Source organism: Aphelocoma coerulescens, unplaced genomic scaffold, assembly GCF_041296385.1.
Source record: "Aphelocoma coerulescens isolate FSJ_1873_10779 unplaced genomic scaffold, UR_Acoe_1.0 HiC_scaffold_56, whole genome shotgun sequence".
Lineage (NCBI taxonomy): Eukaryota > Metazoa > Chordata > Aves > Passeriformes > Corvidae > Aphelocoma > Aphelocoma coerulescens.
In genome coordinates this window covers 507501-524579 of record NW_027183905.1, presented here as the reverse complement: position 1 = coordinate 524579, position 17079 = coordinate 507501, and the positions used below count along the sequence as shown (strand labels likewise).

The window sequence follows — 17079 nt, the reverse complement described above, 5'->3', positions numbered from 1 at the left end:
AGGTAAGATTATTAGAAAAAACATTCTAATGGTGTAATCCAATCTCCTAATCTAATTTTCAGTTTCATGTTGTCTTCTGCACCAGCTGTGGAGAGTGAAGGCACAGAAACAGCTTAACATAAAGAAAACAGTGACAAGTGTTAGCCCCCAGTGAGTGGAGATTCTAGAGGAGGGATGCCCATAGAGACTATTCCAGCAGTCGGTCTGTGGGTAGGCACGGAGGGCTTCGACCGATTGTCAAAGCACTGGCTACTGCTCTGGCCCACTCCTGCAGCTTGGTCAGTCACAGCCTCCCAGCCTTCTCCTCCAGCTGAGATGTGCAAATCTCCGAGGCTTCAGAGACCTTGACCCGAGAGTGACGGGTTCACCTGTGTTCAGCTGTCTTGACGGCTGTTTCTGTCATCAGTGACACTTGGAATGGGCCACGCCATTTCACCACCACTGGCGCTTCTTTCTACTCCTTAACTAGGATTCAATCTCCTGGTTGGATGTTACAAGCAGCAAAGTCCAAAGGCGGGGCTTGTGCCAGCTGAGCTTCCTGTCAATGAGATTTCACAAGAGACAGTATCCAGGCCACATACTGTTTTAAATATACATACCCCCCCACTGGGTTGAGAGTTACAAGGGTAAGGAATTCCAAATATCAGTTTAAAGGGAGATAATTGAGTATCTCCCCTGGGTCTGGTCCTTATTCTTGCTAAAGCCAGTGGCAAGAGCCATACCCGTGGTATCTTGGTTTCTCTCAGCAGCTTCAGAAGGTGTTTCTTTATTTCCCTATTCATCCTTTCAACCCAGCCTGAACTCTGGGGTTGCCAGGGGGTTTGGAGGTTCCACTATTTTCCTAAAGCAGCCAGAACACCCTGAAGGGTCTTTCCTGTAAAATTAGTTCCCTTATCTGAGTCTATTGCTTCCACAATCCCATATCTTGGAATTATTTGTTCTAAACATACTTTAATAACTGATCCTGTAGCTGCTGAAATGGCTGGAAATGCTTCTGGCCACCCCAGAAAATATTTAAGCCTTCCCACTCAGGGCTTTTTGGTAAAATCCACCTGGCATCTCTGGAAGGGACGTACAGCCCAAGGCCTCCCTCCCCTGGCAATTTTCTCTATGACCCTGTGGTTTGTTTTAGCACAAGTCGCACACCCCTCAATAGCTCGCTTTGCCAGAGTAAGAAGACCCACAGCAGTGTATATTTTGAGGAAGGCTTCTGCCAGTCCTTGGGAGCCCCAATGGATCCCTTCATGGAGTTGTTTTAATTACTGTAAGGCCAGAGCTTTTGGTATCCACTATTTACCATCCCAATAAACCAATTATCCCCTCCTTCCTCTGCCCCACTCTTTTTAATTATCTCAAGTTCCTCTGGTGGAAGAGCCAGTTCCTCTGGCAGCAGTGCAGTTACTGGGAGCAAGGGGAGGATCTCAGAGACCTCTGGCAACAGTGCAGCTTGCTGAGCCTCCTCATCAGCTAGTTGGTTCCCTATTGCCTCCCCTGAGCACCCTGCCTGGTGTCCCCTGATATGAAGAATTGCCACCCGTTTTGGTAAATTCACCACCTCCAATAGGCGAGAGATGAAGCTCTCATGAGCCAACGTTTTTCCCCTGCAGGTTAATAAACCTCTTTCTTCCCACAGTTTCCCAAATGCAAGTATCACCCCGTATGCCTATTGGGAATCAGTACAAACATTCACTTTCTTGTCCCAGTACAGTTCACAGGCTCTTGCAAGCGCACACAGCTCTGCTGTCTGAGCTGACCGTGTGGGTGGTTGACAGTGGACACAAAAGACTGACAGTGAAGATGGTGGCAAGCATCAGCACTTCATTGCAAAAACCCGGCCTTTTTAATCACTTAGCCCGTTATCTGTTTACATAGATTTAAAACATAACAAGATAATTCAACCAACCACCATACACCATGATGTAAGCATGTGATGGTCAAGCAGCATGTTTTTCTACCCCTAATTCAGCTATGTCTCTTTCCCACAGTCCTTCTCTACTTAGCCGAAGTAACAGGCCCAAGCCATGATTTTACAAAGGTAACAAGGCCTTCATTTTATAAGGTTTTATGTAAACACCACAGGTGGTAACCTCCTTCCTTCCTTTAATTCCCTTCCATTAACAATAGTGTATCCTGTAAATTGCTTCCCTTCTATCACCCTTGAAGAGCCATCAATAAACACATTTTCTCCCTCAGGCCAGTGAGTGTCTCGTAAGTCTTCCCTAGCCTGGGTCTGGAGATCTATCACCTGAATGCAGTCACAGGTTTCTTCCTGGGCTCCCTCTCCAGGGCTGTTCAAACAGGAGGCTGGGTTAAACCCTTTCCCACTTTTCAATTCTAAGTCCTCCTGTTCCATTAAACAAGATTAATACTGTAATAACTGAGCGCTGCTCAGCCACTTAGAGGCTGTCTTGGTTAACAAAGCTTTAACCTGATGTGAAACTTTAACAATCAGATACCCTCCTGTCACAATCCGCTAATACAAGCGGGGGTCGTGATGGTTTGTTTATAGATCTCAGAGTGCAAAATTATTACAGCTGGTGATGGGTCAGTAGCTCTGACCCAGGAAGAGGTGACCGGTCCGGGGAGATGGTCCTGAAAGGAATCGCCTTCCTGAGGCCTGGTGTCTTCCCTCAGCTGCTGGCCAGGAGGGCCCGTGCAGAGACTGTCAGCTCTTTAGTGATTATCAGCTCGTGATTTCAGCTCAGCTCTGCAGGGCAGCCTCCAGGCCAGACCAGAGAGAGAGACGAGAGGCTCACGTGGCTGGTTCCGCATGGAAGGTAGCTTTATTGTTGGTCCCCTCTGGCGAAGGGGAAAGCCAGGGACAGGCAGCTCTCTCCTCGCAGGGGCAGAGGGCTAGCTTTTTTAGGGATACAGGGGATGGGTCTCAGAGGGTAAAGGCCAATGGGTTACAAAGGATCTGCATAGGGTCTCCCAGAGGATTCTGGGTCTGTCTTTTTCTCACTGTGAGGAAAAAGGTTAGCTGCCTTCCCAGGGAGTTCTGCTGGGGATTGTGCAATCTCAGCAGACATCCCTCCAGGGCAGTGGCTGGGAATACCCTACACAAAAGGACACAAGGGATTTCAGTTTTAATCAAAACAGTGCACCTTTATTAAGCACCCACAACACGGTAATGCGATAGAGGAGAGAAAGAGAGAAAGAAAAACAAAGTAAAAGAGTAGAGAGGAAGAAGGGGTGAATAGCTACCAATGGATGAGACGAAGTCCTTGTGGTCTCCTGCTAATAGATTCATCTTCCTTCTGTAGGGAGATCTCATCTCAGTTATTTCAGAAAGTCCCTTTATAGTCCTTTTCAAAAGCGAGGGGCAATCGGCCAAGATGTGAAGCAAATCCACAGCCACTGTTATGGGGCCCGTTGCTTTGGGAAGCAGGTGCAGGACAGGTGTACAGGACAGGTCATTCCTTTCCGCTTCAGCGCAGTCCTTCCCACCTGGGCAGCGAGAACGGCGCAGTCCATTGGGACCTGCACAAATTTCCTCAGGAATGCGTACCAGTTCCCAGTGGGCACACCTGCAGGCAACACTTGGCAGACATCCCACCTCAGCCAGGCCAGGACTCCTGTGTTCAGCCTCTGTCCTCGGTGATGATCGTGAGGCAGATGAGGGATCTTCGGGCCGTCTCTTACACCACCCCGTGACTCACGATTGTCGTCAGGAGAGCTCTATCTGCACGATTTTGTAGTGTTGTTGCGAAGTCTTCAGGACTCGTCAATGTTGGTAGCATATCCCGGAAAAGGGTAGAGAAAATAAGAAAAGAGAAAGAAAAGAAAAGAAAAAAAGGAAGGAAAGAGAAGGAATAAGTAATTTCAAATCAAAATACACACGTAATTTCTAATCATGTCATCTTATTTTAATACTCGTGTTGTCCGTCTCGTGTCAATAACCTTAGGGGTGTCCACAATGGATGGGATATTGACCAAATTGTGCGCTCTATTACAGATGTCAATTGTGTTAACTGTTTTCATCATTCTGCAATTCATGATGTATAAGATTGCTGATAAAACAAAACCAATCAAAACTAAAATCAAGAGAACAATGATGGGATGACACAATTTGTTCAGGACACCTGTAGCAGTAGGTGACCACCCAAAAAGAGTATCCCACCACCCATGTTCAGCATCTTTCTTTCCTCTTTCTAAAACATGATGTATTTCTTTCACATTATGATGAACAGTTACCAAGGTTTTCTGTCTGTTTTTCTTGATCTTTTCCAAAATTTCGATTAAATCATGGTGAAGCAACAATTGCTTTACCAAAGTAAGGTTCATCCCAATGGGGGTAGGCAATAATTGGTGGATCAGTGTGTAATTGGACTGTAAAAGACGATAAGAAGTAACTGGGGCTAAATAAGAGAAATCACATCCTGTGATTTTAGTAAAGTTACAAACACAAAAATTTGAATGAGTTTTAGTATCTACTACTAAATTTTCTATAAATACCTTATCACATGCAGTTCTTAAGCATGCACATCCATTGCCTATATACACAAGCACTGTTTCAGGAATCTTGTTAGGATGAATTTCAAAATGACAGATATTTTGTTCTGTGTCCAAACAAATGTCTTGAGCTCTAATTGCATTACTTTCACAGATAAACCCTTGTTGTTCTCGGACAATACAAGTTTCTAAATTAACAGTTTGCCACTTCTCACCAATTTGACAGGCCCATTCTCTGTGCTGGAAAGGGCAGAGAACAGCTCCATCATGGTTCAGCCCCAATGCAATGATGGGGAATATCAAATGCACTGAAGCATTACATATGGTTAGTACAAAGGCTGTGGCTGTGTTTGTGATGGGATTGTAGGTAAAATTCATTAAATTCCACCAGGACTGGAATTCTCTTTCAAAATCAGTGGCACTGTCCCAGATTATTTTCTGAATTTCAGTAGGGAAAGTGCCTTCTTTGCCTTCTCTCATAATTGAGGCAGCAACTGACTGCATCCACAATTGAGCCTGGGTGCAGCTGAGAGCCAAAGAAATGTTGTTTTGTGTAGCACCGAGCATGTCAATTATCAATTTGTGGTCATTCACATTTACCTTTTCCCAATTTGGTAATATGTTTGATAACAACCACTGATGGGTTCCCAAGGCTAATAAGGACGACTGCAGTGGTTGTTGTATTTTAGTCAAATCTCTACTTGTGGCAGCCAATTTATTCATTAGTACTTCTGAATCAATACTATTTAAGATTCCCAATCCTGTTCCCATTACACCGGTTATGTCTCTTTGCGCTCGTTTCTTAGAAGGGTTTCGCTTTCGCAGCCAGGTTGTCCACCCCTCGAAGGAAGTTTGCAGGAAAGGCGAACAAGCTGGCTGAATTTCTGAGACATTGTTTTGCATCAGCAACTTGACTTGTTTAAGGGACCATGCCGGATTGAACAATATTTGTTGTTGGCCTGTTTTTGTGATTATACATGGTCCAATTTCAAAAATTCTCGGGCTTAGCATAACCAGTGGTTGGGTGGTAGGTATTACAACATCGACTTTGAGTTCCCCCCCAGTATTTTGCATTGTTTTTACCACACATGACTTTATGGGAAAATTGTACAGCAATTAAGTTTAGCCAACAATCTCGATTTTGAATTTAACAAAACAAAACACGACTTGAGGTACAATGCTATAACTGTGTATAGGTTCGGTAAAAGATCCATCAATTAATCTATATCGTATTGTAACATCATCACCTCGGGTTACCATAAAGGGAGGAAAAACATTATTCTTGTCCTGACATTTTTCTGACAACAACACAGGATGAAGGGGGTTTGTTTGTCACACACCCACTCCCTTGTAGGGCAGAGTTTGGCTGTAATGTTGGGGTGCAAATCACTTTTCCCATCTGCTTTTAGAAAATTTCCAGCAATTGCAATGGTGGAAGCTTTCTCGTAGAGAGATCCCTCTACTTTTCTGCATCCCACCTTAATTTTTTCACCAATTGTTCCATTTAGGATTCTAGTCCAATCCTTCAAGTCCCATCCCCATTCACTTGGATGGTATACCTCAGAGTCATGCAGTACTACAGTGGCTGGGTTCGGGCAACGATCTCTGGGATGGGATCCTAGAGCACTGGTGTACCTAATGGTAGCTTCAGACCATGGCCACTCAGCTGGTTTTTGGCCCTGGTGTTGTGGTAGGATGCAGAAAAGTATCACAGGTCTTATCACGGTTTATGTAGTCTTCATGTCCCTCGGAGTTCTTCTGTGAAAAGTAAACACAACAGAGTCTGCCACCAAAAGGCAGAAAATTAAAATGATGGAATTATGCAGCATGTGTGTATCCAATGCTCTCTCCCTAGGGCATCAGAGGCTACCCATGCATATTTATTCAGAGGGTTTTTTTTGCACTAGTGGTACTGACAACCCTGAGGAGGCAAATCCCCATTCCACCTGGAAAGCATCTGTAGGATGAATAGGGCCCAGGGCTTGGTGAGCTGTTGCTTCAAAAACCAACAATTGCAATGCTTCTTCTTGAGAAGCACTCCATTCCCATTTTGTCCCTTTTCTCACCAAGTTATAAAGAGGGCTAGCAATTATGGAAAAATCTGGGATGTGTTTTCTCCAGAACCCTAATAATCCTAAAGCATGTTGGAGATCTTTTTTGGATTCAGGCATTTTAATCTGATCTAAAGAGGTTAGGGTATCGGGTGGGATACATGTCATACCTCCTTTCCACCAAATTTCAAAAAATTTCACTTCATGTGAAGGGTTTTGGATTTTTTCGGAGGGAATTTGCAAATCAAGGCTTTCTAAGTGGGAGATTATTTTCTGTTGGGTATCTCTCACTTCTTCTATTTCATCTCCTCCCACAAGGATATCATCAATGTACTGATAAACAGTCACATTGTCAGCTTTGGGTATTTTTTCTGACTCTTGGGCTGAAGCGTGATGAGCCAGGGTGGGGGAATGTTTGTACCCTTGGGGAAGCCTAGTGAAAGTGTATTGCTGTCCTTCCCATGTGAAAGCAGAACGGTCCATATCTTCTGGCTGTAAAGGTATCATAAAAAACATGTCTTGGACATCTATAGGTGCCATGATTGAATGAGCCTTTTCTTGAATCAATGTTATGATTTCTGCCAGATTTGGGACGGCTGCTGTAAGAGGGTCTGCGTTGGCATTTAGCCTGCGAAAATCTATTGTCAGCCTCCACTTCCCATTAGGCTTTCGTACTGGCCACACCAGAGAATTGAAAGGAGAATGAGTATTAACTATTCCTCCTTGTTCTCGCAGCTCCTGTATCACTGGCTTGATGCCCTCTTTGGCACCCAGGGGAGGGGGTATTGTTTCACATCAGTTACTTTGCTGAATGGTAGGGAGGGTGTGGCTTGGAGCAGTCTGATGTTAAAACATGCAGTGCTGTTATAAATAAAGTATGTAATTCATGCTATTATGTATAAAACTGAAATGTAGACCATGCAGAGACAGAGTTTTAAAATCCCTCCGCCAGCTTGGCTGAGAGAAAAATTTCACAACACTAAAAGAAGTTCTCTCACAGATGTAATCAATAAGTGAGGATTCCACCTAGGTGGGGTTGGATCTTATCACCGGGACATTCACACCATGACGAATTGATCACCTCCTTCTGATATCTACATCTCATCTGATAAGGAATCGGACATTCCGGGAACTAAAAATAACTGTTCCAGGAACCAGAGATGGCCCATCCATCATCAGAGATGGCCCCTTCATCACCCAGCATGGACAATTCATCAGACCCAGGAAAGGCTTTGTGCAGCCCAATTCCGGGACAAGAAAACATCATGAATATGCTAAAATTACGAGAAGAATAGAATTAATTCGGACTCTGCCCAAAAACTGTATAAGAAGGGACCAGCTGAAGCAGCATTCGTGAACTTGGGAGGTCTGATGCTACAGAGGTCAGATCTATACGTGTTCACCCAGCTCTGACCCTGGGTTTGGAGCTGCTTTCCTTGATCGTGGCTTTTGAAACCGATATTTCGGTCGCATAATAAATGTTATTTCTTTATAAATATTGATTGGGCAATTATGTTTACTTCAAAATGGTGACCCCGACGTGATAGGATTTGGGGTATCGCGGACACCTTTTTTGGTCAGGAGGCGCCCCGCTAATTTTTCTAGTGGTTTCGCCAGACAGGGGATCCCGCGGACCAATCATATCAACAAACCTAATTTAAAGCAGCACCTCGATTGAGAAAACGAAATAAAACGAGCTCTCAGAGAACTTGGGGGGACCCAGGGTGGGATCCCCGGAGCCACGGCAGGGTAATTCACTCATAAAAATCTACGTGCACGAAGAATCCACGCAGAAAAACGGACCGTAAGTATTGCGTGGTTGAGTGAGGAGCGATTGAGCGTGTGTGTGAGACGTGATATTATCACGAAGCGAGTGCGGACCCCAAGATCGCAGTTCCTCTCTCCCATGAGGGAAGAGGTCGGTCACTGGGGAAGCGAAAGACACGGGATAAAAACCTAATTCTTTTTCTACACGTCAAGCCCGAATAAATCGAGAAATTCAGGGGATCGATCGCGGATGGCTAGGGGGAAGGGTATTACCGTGGGCCTGGGCCGTAGGGTATATCACCGTGTCCCGCAGCCATAGGGAGGAGGAGGAGAGAAGATCCAGAAGGCAGGAATTGTGCAGCAAGATTGATTTCTTTAATTATTTTACAAACTCTTTTATAGACTTTTTTCTTCATAGTCTAATTGGACAAAGGGCCAGCCACCCCTTGGGGTGATTGGCTAAAATCCTAAAACATCCACTGTCAAAATATTTTTCTACTAGACCATAAACAAGACTTTTCAAGGCTGCAGGTGTTTGGTTGTTTACATACTCTGCTACCTCTTCTGTGAGAGAGAAAAGTCTCTCACGGACTTAGAAAATAGCAAGAAAATCCTTGCTAGCAGCATTTTTGTATCTACAATTTCCCCTTCTTGTTTGATAAGATAACAACTCCACTATTAATCCTAAATAGAAATTTACATCAGTTATTAATTCTAAATATGTCCTTAAGGCTTTAACTATCTGACTCCATAACAAGAAATTTAAAGTTCAGTCTCTGCTGGTGGAAGGACCATCCCAGTCTCTCCTTGTAGAAGGACCATCTGCCTGATGGTTGACATCTTGGTCATCATCAGAAGAATCGTTAGGATGATGATCTACATTCTGGTCGCCATTTGGATGGTTGGCGTTCTGGTCATCATTTGGAGGTTGCCTGTTCTGCCTCTGGTGCTGTAGGTCAGGGCGAACGCATTTTGCAGGTAGCCACCGTACCCCAGTATCTGTGGAAACGCAAACATACCCACGACCCCAAACGATAAGCTCATGTGGGCCTTCCCACTGGTTAGTGAGTAAATTCCTCACCCAGACTTTTGCCCAGGGCAGTTGTCTCTCACCTGCAGACTGCAATGAGAGAAAATGATTCAAAATAACAGGATTATTTGAATTTTGTGGTACCGTAAGGTGATTAATTGTATACAAAGCTTTTTCTAGTTGGACTCAGTAACCAAATTCAAAGGTTCCTGTGAGAATCATTGAAAAGTCATGATAACAGCCCTTAATTCAACTAACTAAGCAGAGTCTGACTTGGATTGGTGTGTTAATGAACCACTGCAAAGGCAGTGTAGGATACTGTGCGCCCTTACGCACAGTGACCCCTGCTAAAAATTTGTCACAATCTGTACCCCCCAAGCTGCCAACACGTCCCGTCCCCAAAGGTTAAGGGAAGTGGTAGCAACATAAGGCCTAATTGTAGCTGTGTGCCCCTCTGAGTCCTTCACCACCACGGGCCGTTCGCTTAAATAGCTCTGTGTGGTTCCTCCTACTCCTGCGATGGCCGATCCCACTGGGGATAAAGATGAGGGAGGCCATGCAGAGAAGGAGATGATAGTTACATCAGCACCCGTATCAATCAAACCTCGAAGCTGAATCCGGGGTGGACGGGCATTCGTCAGGATCAGGGTATGTCATCTGTGGCCTTTGGTCAGAGATGTCTGCAGTCCAGAAGGCCTGCGGAAGTCCCATAGATCCACTGCTGCTATCTTCGTGAGTTTGTTGTTCTATCCTGGGGACACAAGACTTAAAAGGCACTAATTTAGCAAGGCAGGTCTTTCCAGGAATAGTTACAAGGGGTTTTTGCGTGGAGACCATAGCGCAAATCTGACCTTTAAAGTCAGCATCAATAACTCCTGAGTGCACTAAGATTCCTTGATGGGCAATGTCAGGTTTTCCCACCAGCATCGCACTGGATCCCTGGGCTAAGGGTCCATATGCATCCAAGGAAACTTTATAAATACCGCTAGAGTCTAAGACGACTGCGGCTGAGATATGGATGTCAAAACTGTCTGATCCCTGAGTGCTGTCTCTAGGGTGGCTGGGTAGGCCTGAGCCTGTACCTGTGCCACTCTCTGGGGGAGCGACTGCATCGGAGAGCAATTCCCCCTCCTTGCACCCTGGCGAAAGTTTCCCGACAAAGGCTGACCATCGGCATGAGTCTGGGATCTACAATAGTCTGAGCAATGCCCTGGCCTGCCACACCTCTTGCACTGGGGGATCGCTGTGTTCTCTTTTTGGCTCGGCTTAGGCCACTTCCGTTTTTTCGCAAGTTTGGTTTGCTTTGGTTCACGACCAGAAGATGCGTGAACAGGCTTCAGGAACACAGCCAAAGCAGACCTTTTCTGGCTTCCAGATCCCACCTTAGACCAGGCTTCAACCATGTCCGTTACCTCAGGGTCCCCTGGTAAGGCATCTATGATTTTTCTGCACTCCTCGTTTGTGTTATCTCTCACTAACTGCCTTAACAACATCTGCCTTAAACCGTCATCCTCAATCTGCTTCTCGAGAGAAGCAGCGACTTTCTCTACAAAAGAGAGGAATGACTCTGATTTGCCTTGAACTATTTCAGTATATCGCTTTCTAGGAGCAGACAACTCTATGGTTTTCAACAGGGCAGCCATGCCGACCTGCTGAGCTTGCTGCAGGACACTAGAGGAAAAAGGTATCCTGTAGACTGGGATCAGAGAAGGGACCAGCCCCCATAAGACCATCTGTTCCCACTGCACATCTGGGGTCCTCAGCTGGGAGCTGCATATTCCCTAATGCAGTCCTGTCAGCCAGCTTTATCCAGGTAGTCTCAAAAACTGCACATTGTACAGGTTGAAATAGAATTTGACCTAAGTGCCTGATATCAAATGGAGAAAGCAAATCTGTATTTATCACCCTTATTATCTGCATAACCTCAGCAGAACCAAGCCCATGTTGTGCAACCTTGGATTGCAGATCCTGTTCAACCTTCCAAGCAATTACCTCATGCTTGTCATGCTCCCCTGAACTTGGGAGAGCCTTATACACTGGGAAAGCTTGGATCTCCCCTTTCGGGGAGTCACTACCACCCTGAACTACTGGCACAGCCTTTGGATGCAGTGTAACAGCTTCCCGATTACTCTCAGGATCCTCAAATCTGTTTGGCATTCCCAGTGTTTCCAATTAATTCCAATCGCCATCCTCCAGAGCCTGCATCTTAAGTGACTCCCAGAAACGATTGTAGTGGGTTGGACGCACTGTCACAGTGCAGTCTGGGAAGGTCCAGGGGCAAGATTGGAGCAGCCTTTTCCTTCGCTGCTCGGCTACAGCGGCTTTACGCCCCAGGGCCAGAACCTCCTCTGCCTCACTGCCTGACAATGAATCGTCGTGTATGAGCAGCTTTGAGGTGCTGTGAACGAACAGAGGTGGGTGGGGGGAAATCGCCTGACCAGAAGAGGAACCGACAGCAGAGGCTGGAGTCAGCTGTGCAGAGGGCTCCACCACAGCTGCTTTCGGGGATGCAATCTTGGGTTGTTTCAACCGATCTAGCACTGGGGCTGCTGCGGCCATCTCCTGTGCTGCGGTCACACCCGGAGCCACTGCCGGCTGGGGCACGGCCTCCGCGACCGCCGCTTCTTTCACCGGTCTCGGCTCCACTGGCAGCTCGGGCACTGGCGCAGTGCTGGTTGCTGACACCACGACTGCTGCCACCGCCGCTGTTCCAGGTTCGGATCTTCTGCAGTGGTCACTTCCAGCAGCGCTGCTTCCAAGTTCTCTGCATCTTTCACGGGTGGCACGGGCCCAGTGAGCCCCGTGTGGTGGGGTGTCTCCGGCAGCTGCAACATCTGCTTTTGCAAGCTGAGCAGCTCTGCCAGCTGCCATGATACATTTGGCAGCTCTGTCAACAAAGGCAGATGCCATATTAAAAGGTCGACTGCTTGGTTCTGTGCTTGCGCAGAGCAGTCCATTGCTACAGAGGGCAATGGGCCGCATCCAGGCATTCTCGGTGTAGCAGGCGCATGCGCAGCGCTGTCTGGCGCTACGCCAGCCAAAGGTGTTCATCCAGGCATTCTCAGCATAGCAGACGCCTGCACAGACGGGCTAGGAGCTGCCATGGGGGTCCAGGATGCAAGCCCACTGAAACGTGGCACTGAAAAAGCAGCGACCGCCGGTGAGCTGAAAGGTGGGGCAGGCTGTACACCATCTCATTGCCCACACACCCCCACCAGCTGCTCTGCCAGTGTGGGGTCCTCGGGGGGCATGGGGTCCTGCAGCAGCACATGACGACCCGGTGCAGGCTCTGGGTCATTTGCCGCCCATGGAGCCAGGAGGGATTTTTCGGACTGGCCACCACACACCCCTAGAGCCAGGTCAGTGGGGTCTCATTCAGATATCTCTCCATCACTCGCCAACGAAAAGGGCGAGCCAGCTCTGCTGTCACATTTGAACTCTATCAGCAGATTAAAAAAACCACCACTTGCGTAGTAATTCTAGCACCAGTGGGTCCCCAGATGGGAACTCGCGCCAGAGTGCAGAGCCGAGTTCCTGCCACAGCCCAAAATCCAGGGCAGTGTCTCTGTTCGGGGAGATGCCATGTAGGGCAGCCCAGTCTAACAATTCACAGAGTGAGGTCTCAGAAATGGAGGTGTTCATTAAACCAAAAACACCTCTCCAGACTGATAACACAGCACCGGTTTTTAAGCTGCTGTTCACCATTCTTTCAGTCCCTTCGGACACCCCGGTCTGGGGGCACGGGGGGAACAGCGTACCTCTAGAGAAATGCGGCTTGGCTCACAGTGTGCAGGACATGTCGGGGTTCACCAAATGTTGTGGTATCCCTCAGTGGTAGGGAGGAAAAGAGAGATCCAACAGGCAGGAATTGTGCAGCAAGATTGATTTATTTATTATTTTACAAACTCTTTAATAGATTTTTTTCTTCATAGTCTAATTGGTCAAAGGATCAGCCACTCCCTGGGGTGATTGGCTAGAATCCTAAAACATCCATTGTCAAAATATTTTTCTACTATACCATAAACAAAACTTTGCAAGGTCGCAGGTGTTCATAGTTTATAGAACTCTACGAATATCTTCCATGAGAGAGAAAAATCTCTCACGGGACTGGAAAGGAGCAAGAAAAATTCTTGCTAACAGCATATTTGTATCCACACTTGTGGGGTTTCTCCCTGGCCTGAGCCTTCTCCACTATCTCCAAGCTCCAGCCAGATATTCTGCTGCCTTCCCGGCACAGGGTGGATCTTTCCTCCTCGCAGATCCCTGGGCTGGGTTTGCAGCTCCTCCTCATGCAGGATCTCCAGGGCTTTTCCTCCCCGTTGGATTCCTGTGCTGTGGAGCTGCTCAAAACGGCCTCTTCCATGAGGTTCTGCCATGGGGATTTGTCCTCCCTGGTCTCCATCTGCAGCTCAGTGGCTGGTGGAGGAAGGACAAGGAGAGGATGGGATTTGCCTCCGTGCCACAGGGAAGGGGAAGGAGATCCCCCAGTCCATCCCTGGCAGGATGGCATCGGCAGTGGGGTTGTCCTGCAGCTGGGGGCAATGCTGGGCTGGGAGATGGAGCAGAAGAGAGGGGGAAAGGGGCAGTGACTTCCTCCTCACCTGCCTGGGGGTCCTGGGACATCTTCCTCTTCCTCACAGCCTCTTCCTCCATCTGGCCAAGGCTTGGGAATGAAAAATCCTGGTTTCAGGGGAAAAACAATTGGTTAGTGCCTTGGGTTGGGGGTTCCTCCTGCCCAAGTCCATCTCTAGAAGTCACCAGGCATTTTGGATTCATTAAAACCTCCAAGATATTAAGATCCAGACCCAAAAAACTCAAACACAACGACACAGCCCCAAAACTCCCAAAACCTCAATATTCAGGAAAAACTCCTATGAAATAGGAAAATTCTGCCCCCCAAAAACCAAACCACCAACATTTAGACAAATAAACTTCAGAAACACCAAAATTTTCTCCCTCACCCCAGAAAATTAGAAAATATCAAGATTCAGCCCAAAAGATCCAGATTCAAATGGAAAACTCCACAATTCCGCAAAAAAAAATCCCCGGAGTTCCCTCTGTCTGGGCTTCAGGGGTCCCGCATGTTTTTGGGGCTTTCCCTATCCAGGGTTCCCGCATCTCTGGGTTACCGAGGGTCCCATGAATCCCAGGGGTCTCCCCTTTCTGGGCTCCCCACTTCAGTGTCCAGAGGGTTCCCCTGCTCTCCAGCCTCCCCCTCCCTTCAGGCTGCCGGGGGTGCCCCAGCTCCGGGATCGCCCCTCTCTGCTCTTCCCACTCTGTGGGTCTCGGGCTTCCTCCAAACCTGGCTCTCCCAGGGGGTCCCCAAAACCGGTGTCCCCCTCACACCGTGCCGGCACCAGGAGATCGTCACGTGGTACCAGAGCCTGACCCAGGGAGACCAACCCACACGTGGGGGGAGACCCCGCATCCCCCCACCCATGGCTGGGGCTCTGCCGTGAGCTGCCAGTGGGAACTGCCCAAAAAAGTCTCCCAGGGACTGCCCAAGGTATTTGGGGTGAGCTTCCCCTCCCCGGAATGCGGGGGGGCTGCAGATACAGGGAGCGATGGATGCACGTGCTGCCTCCCCTTCCTCCTCCTGTTCCTGCTCCTACTCCTCCTCTATCCCTCCTCTTCCTCCCGCTCCTCCTGCACTTCCTCCTTCCCCTCCTTCCATCCCTTCTCCCCCTCCTCCTTCATCCCTGCTCCTCCACCCCTGCTCCTCCTCCCCCCAGGCCCAGCACCCACCCTTGGCCCCCTCCCCCCAAACCCATCGCATCCTGTTGAAGGAGCAGGGACGGAGCTGGGGCCGGTCGGGCTGGAGCAGCGCTGGGCTCTTGGCTGCTCCCAGCCGCTGTGGGGGAAGCTGGAAAGGGGAAAAGAGGGAAGATTTTTGTGTGGAGGAAAAAGTTTCAGGTTTGTGGCCCCTCTCAGTGGGGACTTGGACCCCTTTGATCTCACCTAAGAAACCTGGAGATTCTGGAGGGGGAATGCAAAGATGGGTGGGAAATCCCAAGGGATTTTGGGGATAGGGTGAGGGGTTGTGGGAGGCACTTGCTGGGGGGGAGTCAGGCTGGAGACCCCTGGGCTGGACTCCTGGTCTGGGCATTCCAGCTCCAATTTTCTGCTCTCTTCCTCCCTTTTTCCCACCTCTCTCAGTATTTTCCCGTTGTCCCCACCACACCCCTGAGACACCCATGTTCACCCGAGTCCCGCTGGCCCCCAGACCTGTGAGCTCCCAGCAACACCAGTACCACCAGTACAGCCCCAGCTGCCAGCACACGCCCCATGGCCAGCGCCGGGCAAGTGCCGCCAGCCCCAAAGCAGCCAGGCTGTGCTGTGGAGGGGTCCCAGCGGCCCCGCCCCACGCAGCACTGGGAGCACCAGTCTGGACCAGTGCAGAGCATGGGTGGGCGGCATTAGAACCCACGAAAGTGGGTCCCCCACAAGCCATTTAGAACCCCCCAAACTGCTGGAAAGCATCAGGATCCTCCCAAAAAAGGAGTCACCTCTGCCCCCCAAAATGACCAGGAAATCTCCCAAAGCCGTTTATAACCCCCCAAAACTGGTGGAAAGCAGCAGGATCTACCCTAAAATGGGCTCCCCATGTCCTTCCCTGTGGGGCCGCACTCCAAGTGCAAGAGCCAGGTGTGTCCCCCCTCCCAGTAACACATCCCTCAGGTTTGGAGGGTGCCCCAAAACCTCCTCAGGAACCAGATCCCCCAAACCTCTTCATCCCAACATGTGTCTGTGTCATTCCAGACCCCATCCCAGCCATCCTCCCTCTCCCAAATACAGCCCTGTTCTTAGGGGGGCAGAGCTGCTTCTGGGGGCATCGGTGAGTGCAGGGGATCCTTTATCCCCCTCGTGCAGCTCCAAGCTCCCGAGGGCAATGCCCTGGTTTCTAGGGATGTCCCCCTCCCCAAATCTGTAGGTTGTAATACCCAAGTGCGGCAACCCCATGCCCTGTGGCAGCAGCCGTTGTCAGGACACAGCCCCGGGAGCTGCGTTAATGCCCGGCTATTATTGCAACCTTCTCCTTCTCCTTCTCCTTCTCCTTCTCCTTCTCCTTCTCCTTCTCCTTCTCCTTCTCCTTCTCCTTCTCCTTCTCCTTCTCCTTCTCCTTCTCCTCCTTTTTCTTCTCCTTCTTCTTTTTCTTCTTCTTTGTCTTCTTCGTCTTCATCTTCATCTTCTTCTTTGTCTTCTTCTTCTTCATCTTCATTTTCTTCTTCTTCATCTTCATTTTCTTCTTCTTCTTCTTCCTCTTCCTCCTCCTCCTGCCGGGATTCAGCCCCCGCCGCCGCCCGGCTCCTTCTGCCGCTCCTGCCCGGCACGAAGCGGCGCTGCTGCTGACGGGGCCGGAGCGCGGCTGCCCCGCGACTGCCCCGCGCCTCAGGGCCGGGCCGGGGAGTGACCGCACGGCTGGGGAGGGACCCCCGCTGCCCAGGGCAGGGACTGACCCCACGTGGAGCTCAGCTGTCATCCTGAAATGAAGGAATCGAACGTGGGCGCTGGCACTTCTGTAACCTCAAGGTGTTACTCGACTCTTTAGTTCTGGCAACAGGAAGCCCTTCAGCAGCAATGTCTCTCCCAGCCACTGGTTTCTGGCTCAGACCCAGCTCGGAGCTTGGACAAGAAACCCAAAGTCCCAGCAGAAAATGCTCTGCCGTCACTTTTTTTTCATAGTTATATTTTATTTTATACATGTCTGTGATGACGTATTTAAGAAGGAAATCAAAACCATGCGCAGCTCTCCTGAGGGGTGGCGAGCCAGGGCCATCC

General features: G+C 48.9%; 1 pseudogene; it reads left to right on the top strand.

The window, feature by feature from the left end:
* The window catches only part of LOC138101878 (class II histocompatibility antigen, B-L beta chain-like), a 107742-nt pseudogene that overhangs the window by 83576 nt on the left and 7087 nt on the right, over positions 1–17079 (top strand).